Source organism: Girardinichthys multiradiatus, chromosome 2, assembly GCF_021462225.1.
Source record: "Girardinichthys multiradiatus isolate DD_20200921_A chromosome 2, DD_fGirMul_XY1, whole genome shotgun sequence".
In the NCBI taxonomy this organism is placed as follows: domain Eukaryota; kingdom Metazoa; phylum Chordata; class Actinopteri; order Cyprinodontiformes; family Goodeidae; genus Girardinichthys; species Girardinichthys multiradiatus.
The window spans coordinates 9,359,679-9,367,888 of record NC_061795.1 but is presented as its reverse complement, the minus strand read 5'-3'; positions in this window follow the sequence as shown (position 1 = coordinate 9,367,888).

Genomic DNA, 8,210 nt, shown 5'->3' with positions numbered 1-8,210 from the left:
GGTGCAGCCAGAACAACCTTGAGCTCAACGCTCTAAAGACAGTGGAGATGGTTGTGGACTTCAGGCAGAACCCAGCCCCACCTGCCCCCATCACCCTCTGTGACTCCACAATTGACACTGTGGAATCTTTCCGCTTCCTGGGAACCATCATCTCCCAGGATCTCAAGTGGGAGCCAAACATCAGCTCCCTCATCAAGAAAGCCCAGCAGAGGATGTTCTTCCTGCGGCAGCTGAAGAAATTCAACCTGCCAAAGACTATGATGGTGCACTTCTACACAGCCATCATTGAGTCCATCCTCACCTCCTCCATCACCATCTGGTATGCCGCTGCTACAACCAAGGATAAGGGCAGGCTGCAGCGAGTCATTCGGTCTGCTGAGAAGGTGATTGGCTGCAGTCTACTGTCGCTCCAGGAACTGTACACCTCCAGGACCCTGAAGCGGGCAGGGAAGATTCTGGCTGATCCCTCCCACCCCGGTCACAGACTCTTTGAAACTCTCCCCTCTGGCAGGAGGCTGCGGTCCATCCGGACCAAAACCTCACGCCACAAGAACAGTTTTTTCCCATCTGCCACCAGCCTTGTTAACAAAGCCCGCAAACCACACTGACACTCTCCCTTTCCCCCACACCCCCCCTTTTTTTGCTGACAGGACACTTGTAAACTGTAACTCTATGCGTTACATTAACGCTCAGCTTGGACTCCTGCTTTACTTGCACAATGATCACCTGCACTGTTGTACTGCTCTTGAATCTTATACTGCTCTATACTTACTCTCACTCACTTAAAACTGTGCACATATATTTATATTATATTGTAGATATGTTTATACTGTTTAATTTGTATTGTATTGCACTGACTACGCCAAAACAAATTCCTTGTATGTCCAAAAACATACTTGGCAATAAAGCTTTTCTGATTCTGATTCTGATTCTGATATAAACATCATGCGTATTCTCACTGAATTAGCCGATACTGCAAGATCTTTAGCCAGACGTAACAATGTTGTGCAGCTAGAATTAGTTGGGGAAAATCTGAACCGTAACGTCACGTTTACCATTAACGATGATGGAAATATGATTCTGCCTGCTTTTGAGGATTTTTTAGATGAGTTAGTACAGTCCAACGCTGAAATGCCTGCAGATAATAACCTGGAATTTGTTCTACAGGTAGTTAATGACCCTGCAGGAGGGTCAAAACGTAAGGTTAAAGGAACATTAGACTGTGAACTGATTAATAAGAAAAAGCATCACCTGTATATTGTAGATAATACCGGTAATCAGTTATGCTTTGCCATAAGTCTCGCACACGTCTCTGACTCTAACCTTACTGATAATCAGGCTTTAGAGCTTGGGTGGGAGTGGCAATGCAGGACTGGTTTAGATGATCAGACAGCAGTAACTTTCAGCGACATTGGTCAATTTGAAAACATTCTAAAGAGAAAAATTGTAGTGTTTCACATAACCGTTACAGGCTCTGCAGCTCTGTGTAAATTTGAGACCAGTTTCCCTGATTGATCAAACCCTCTCTTTCTGCTGTTATTTCAAGGTCACTACTATGGGATAAAAAATCTCAAGGGTTTTATAGGATCGAGATACATCTGTGCATATTGTTACGGGAGATATGAAAAGCCAGACACACACCATTGCGAAGGCTATTGTCCGGTGTGTCACTCATACCAGTGTATGCGTGAAATTAACAAACCTGTCGCCTGTGCAGGTTGTCAAAGAATCTATCGTAATTCTTCATGTTTCAGCAGACACAGGGAATCCCGCAAAAGACCTAGTGCTGACAGGCCTATGAGTGACTGTGAGTTGGTAAAACTGTGCAAGGTGTGCAAAAGGATATACGTTATTCCAATCAGCAAGCAAGTTAAACCACAAGTGTGTAATGTAAAATGCCGTATTTGCGGTGAGAATATACCTCCTGATTTAGATGTGACGTGCGATGGTCATCTGTGTTACATTCAAACCGCCCAAGCCTGTAATCAGTTAGATGATAAACTGTTTTTTTATGATTTTGAATGCTTCATCGATGAAAACGGTATGCACATCCCCTATCTGGCCTGTGTTAAAACGCTGAAAGATGTGGAATGGCTTGCTTATGGATTGAATTGCACCCAAAAATTTCTTCTCCATTTCAGGAGAACGATGTACAGAGGCTTTACCTTAATAGCACACAACGCACGTGGGTATGACAGCTACCTGATTCTCACAGCTATGCTGCAGTTAGGCATTAAACCTCATCTCATCATGCAGGGAAGTAAAGTTCTCTGTTTAACCGACCCTGATTACAGGTTAAAATTCATTGATAGCCTGTCCTTCATGTGTATGAAGCTTAGTGCGATGCCGAAAGCATTAGGTTTTAGTGATCAGACCAAAGGTTTTTTTCCCCACCTATTCTCCTCTGAACGACATCTCCATCCTCCTATGCTGTAGAACGCATGAGGCTTCAAGAACAACAGGTGTTTAACAGCTGGTACAGAGAGGCGAGCAAAGGGGTCTTTGACTTTGAGAAGGAAGCTCTTCGTTATTGTACAAATGATGTGGACATTCTATTTCAAGGTTGTGTTAAATTCAGGAATGAGTTCTTTAAGGAGACAAGTGTGGATCCGCTTAAATGCGTCATGATAGCCTAAACCTGCAAGGTTTTTGTAACCAATTTCCTTCCTCCTAAACCCTTGGCTATCCCCTCACCTCTGGACTACAGGCGTAGTAGTAAGACGTTTTCCAGCACGTCCATTCAATGGCTTGGCTGAATTTCAGACAGCAGAAAAATTGACATCGAACATGCATTAAATATGGGGGAAAAGGAAATTGGTCCATATTCTGTGGATGGGTATGCAGAAATTAATGGTGTCAAAGTTGCGTTTGAATTTTACGGCTGTTTTTTCCATGGCTGTAAAAAGTGTTACATGCCTCATGACAAGTGTCCTTTGAGAGGGGTAGCATTTGAACAGTTTTATGCAGCCACTGTTGAGAGAAGCAAGGTACTCCAAAAACTGTGTACGGCCTTCGTATCGAGCTCATCTGGGAGCATGAGTGGACTGAAATGAAAAAATCAGACCCGGGGGTGATCAGCTTTCTTGAGAAAGTTAATGCACCCGAACCGTTATCACCCCGAGATGCTCTGTATGGTGGACGCACCTGCCCTATGAGGTTGAGGTATACAGCGGGGCCAAGTGAAACTGTACACTATGTGGATTACACATCTCTGTACCCTTATGTAAATGCTAGCTGCGTCTTTCCCCTCGGGCACCCCACCATCATTTACAAACGTTTTGATGACCCCAGCAGCTACTTTGGCCTCGTCAGAGCTGTGGTCTACCCCCCACGAGGTCTCTTTTTCCCTGTTTTGCCTTACAGAACATCCCAAGGTAAACTGGTGTTTACTCTCTGCCGCACATGTACTGAAATAAATAACCAGTCAGGTCCCTGCAGGCATAATGATGAGGACAGAGTTCTGACAGGTGTGTGGGTGAGTGTAGAGTTTTGTAAAGCGTTGCAGTGTGGTTATCGCCTCGCCAAAATCACTGAAGTTTGGCATTTTGAGAAGGCAAGTGACACAATCTTTAAAGGTTACATTCATTGCTTTTTAAAGGGTAAGCAGGAGGCTTCAGGCTACCCTTCTGAAGCGGTGGATGAGGAGAGCAGGTCAAAGTATGTAGCAGACCACAAACTCCACCAGGGTATCCAATTAGATGCAGGCAAAATCGAGGTGAACCCTGCCAAAAGACAGGTAGCAATAACTGTGCTTAAACAGCTTTTGGGGAAAGTTTGCACAGCGAAGTGATCTGTCTCAGACCACAGTCATCACTAACCCTGATGAGTTTTTCAGCTTCATGTTCTCGAGTAAATACAGGGTTAACTATTTCCAATTCTTCAACCCTGAAATGTGTGTAGTGCAGTGGAACTACAGCAAACGTGTCATCTCTCCCCCAAGCAAGGTAAACAATGTGTTTATTGCTGCATTCACCACCGCTTTTGCACGTTTAAAACTTCTCAGCAGCATGGAACAATTGCAGGACAGATTGCTTTATATTGACACGGACAGTTTGATTTATGTGACAAAAAGTGGTGAAACTCCTTTGGAGCTTGGAAATTATCTGGGTGATCTTACTGACAAGCTCACTGGAGACAGCATTTCGGAGTTTGCATCAACAGGACCCAAGAGTTATGCATATCAAACCAAAAACCAGAAAAAGCTAGTGATACGTGCTAAAGGCATCACTCAGACGCATGAATGCAGCGAGAGCGTCAATTTGGACAGCTTCAAAGGGCTGGTTGAGGGCTACTTAGAGGGGCCAGGTGAGGGTGTCATTGAAATTCTACAGCACACGATCAGGAGGGATAAAAAGAGATTCCTCTTAAGAAATGCTGCATTTGTTAAAAGGTTTCGGTTGGTGTATGACAAGAGATGCCTTTTTTCTGACGGGACAACTCTGCCTTTTGGTTATTAGAGCATAAGAAGAAGAAGAAGAAAGATAAAATAAAAAAGTAAAAATGTTGCATTCTGCCGATTTACAGGAGGTTGATTTTGATCCTAGATTTAGAGCGCCTTTCTCATGTATGATAATAGGACCCAGCGGTTGTGGAAAAACCTTTTTTGTAAAAAGTGTTTTGCAGAACTGTAACCATGTCATGGATGTTCCAGAAAATATTGTGTGGATTTACACATCTTTTCAGCTGATGTATGCTGAATTGCAGAAGATGAATAAAAATATTAAATTTGTGGAAGGATTGCCTCATTCTTTCAAAGATGAAAACCTGTTTCCTCCTGATCAGAATCATCTGATCATTCTAGACGATGTTATTGCTCAAGCCTCAGATGATGAAAACGTGATGAAGGTCTTTACCCAGTTTCGTCACCATCGTAATATGAGCTTCATGATGTTGACTCAGAATGTTTTTCACCAGGGAAAGTTCAGTCGCACTATTAGTTTGAACTGTAATTATATGGTGTTGTTTAAAAACCCGAGAGATAAACTGCAGTTGAATATACTAGCGCGCCAAATGTTTCCATCGCAAAAGGGTGTCTTCCTGGAGAGTTTTGAAGACGCAACGAGAGAAGCTCATGGTTATTTAATCATCGATTTCACGCCTACCCGCCCAGAGCATTTCAGACTGAGAACAGGCATACTTCCTTACCAGTGGCCTGCTGTGTACGTGCCCAGAAAGAAGTAAGTCATCATGTCTGCACGTATAAAAAGGAATGTCCCATTATTCAGAGCTTTGTACCAAGCCAGTCCACAGAAACGTAAAGATATTCTCGCACACTGCTCTCCCGACTTTCTTCAGACTCTGTGTGAGATTGCTCTGAATATTTTAAAAGGTAACATTAAACTATCACCCTCTCAACACCGGAAATTGAAGAAGCAAAGAAAAATCACCAGATTGTTGGCTGATAAATGAACTTGTATCAAGCGGAAACAGCTGGCTCTCAAAAGTCAAGGAGGTGGTTTTATTCTCCCCATCTTAACGGTTCTTGCTCCCTTGATCGGTGATCTAGTGGGTGGTATAATCAGGAGATAATGTCTCTCAGAACATCGCAGAAGATGCTTCTCATTTCACCTCATCAGTTCAGGCGTCTGACCCAATCAGACACGTCCGTCAGACAGACGGCGGAGGAGAATTTGGATGCTGAAATGAGAGCAATATTAAACGTGCCCGGTTTGACTTCTTATGAAAAAATCAAGAAATACGATGCACTTTTGCAGAGGTATCTCGCTCTACTCAAGCAGGGTGTGAAAGAAGAACAGCGGGTGAGTTTGACGCTTCAGCGTGACACATTGAGCGAGACTCCAGACCATGAGCAGCATGAAGAAAAACAAGTCCCAGGGCATGACCAGGTTGCTTCAGATCAGATTGTTATGGATGTACTGAAAAGCCTACCGAAGCATAACCGTAAAAATGCTGAGTACATTTTGAAGAAATTATCCGAAAGAACTGAGAGTTGGACTTCGCGAGGTGAATTTGCATATAAAGGAAATGTTGTAAAGGGGTCCCACATGATTGACTTGTTGAAAAATCTCATCCTTCCGTTTAAAAAATCTGGAGCACCGCTACCCCAAGGATGGTCAGACCTTCTACATACATTGTCAGAGGTAAACATCCCCATATCTTCAGTCATTAACCCTTATGCTCGTGATGAATATAGACGGTTCAAAACAGAGGGTACATCTATTGAAAATGGGGGTACACCCCCCAGCGCTAAACAGAGAAGAAGAAGAAGGCAGATAACTCTTTCTCCCCATTGCTCGAGATCCGAGCTGGAAGATCCAAAAAATGCTGATGGGAAGTCAAAAAAGTCTCTTCGTAAGACGACACTACCACCCCAATGGATTACATTTTCACCATAAACCGTTATAAGAAAATGAAACATGTAGCCTATTTCTTTTATTCAATAAAATATTTATTGATTATATTTTCAAGTCTAGCTTCGTTCTCTACTTCACACACTAACATATGATGTCATTACACAAATATTAAATCATAAGAAAAAACAAACAATGAAAAGAAATGACAATTTAAATTCCATAACAATCCAGAAACATCTCCAAAGAGCATGTTCCGTGAGTATAAAATGTACAACTTCGATTAATGACACATTTGTGATATTTTTTCACAAAGTTAGATACCATTAAATCATTCTTAATCACATCTCTTGTGTATTTTGACAACACTTGCTGCAGTGATAATCCGCACACTCTATGACATAGATAAAAAATGCAATGGTGACCGCACACAGTGGACAGAGTGTTTTGAAGCTGATTATTATGATACAATATTTTTGAGGATCTGTCTTCTAAAAATGTTACGATGCTGGACGGGTAGAACTCGAAATCCGGAGAGAATCCATAAGAGTCAAAAAAGCTGGATTGACCATTCTCATCCAAAATCAGAGCTAACCAGTGTTCTCCCGACATGTGTTAAAGATGTGTGTTGACAATAAAGTATGCGGGTCCTGTGAATGGGTCAGCGAGCAGCGGCAGCTGGTGGCACGGTCATACACCACAAAACAAATCTCCCAGCAGATGATGCAGCAGGTTCTCAATTTCATGATTATTCATGTCTGATTAGATTAATAATAATCCACCAGCACACGCCTCTTTGAATCAATCTCTAAAATAGAGTCATAACAAGCGTAAATGATCAGCGTGGTGGTATGAGGCAACGGGTTTCTGAAACGCATTTCCAGTCTTAAATTCCCACTGGAAACTGGAGATAGAGATTCTGTGTCGTCACCCGGGTTAAGATTAAATGCGAATAAAGAGTATCCTTGATTAAATTCCTGACGTGTTATACTCAGCGGAAGATCTTTTAGATGTCGTCCTGTAGCCGTAAACAAGTTGTAATACTCTCTCACTGAATTACCTTGGTTAAAATTGGGCTGGAAGGCCTTAGCTGGAATTTGTCTGCCATCCTTACACAAAGCTAAATATTCCATATCAAAATGATTAAAGTCAAACGGATTGAGATCGCGTGTTCCTGTAAAAGCGTCATGATCCAGTAATGCAATCACCACATACTTGGGAAAGATACCTAAGAAAAGATTATCTTGGTTGCACACCCTTGAATTTTCAGGGATGGAATATGTTTTTACATTCACACGTGAAAGTGGATAGAGAGCATTTGCTTTCATTAAAGCTGTAGTGTGACCCAGTCGTACAGCTGGAGAGACGGTAACTTTTTTGATGAAAAGAGATGCTCCTAATATCCTGAGTTTGAAAGTGGAGTCTCTTGACTTCCATGAGACAAAAAGAATCGTTGGCTCTTGTAAGTTTAATTTTGAGGTCAACAGAGTTTAAAAGAAGTGTCATGCAGAAAAATATGTCTGCATGCAGGGGGCCTAGGAGATGTACCTCCCTGGAATTTTCCGTAAAGCCTGCTCTGCTGTTAAGACCTTGGTTAGGGCCGTTAGTGTTAACAATAGAGTTCAGAGCCCCGGCTGTGTCTTTATAAAAAAGACCAGAGCTAAACTGGCTTTTTAAAGAATCCTCAGAAAAGTTCAACAATGTCTCAATCATGGCTCTATATGGATGTGTAGCGCTGGATTGGGAAATCAATCGATCTCCGAGAGTGACATCACACTGACTGAAGATGGTGTTTAACGGGTAGTTGATGAGCCCTACAGGTGCATCATCCGGCAGGTTTGTTCCATCCTCGTTAGTAATTTTCACTCTGAGATGCAACAGCGTATCGTTGAGATCTAG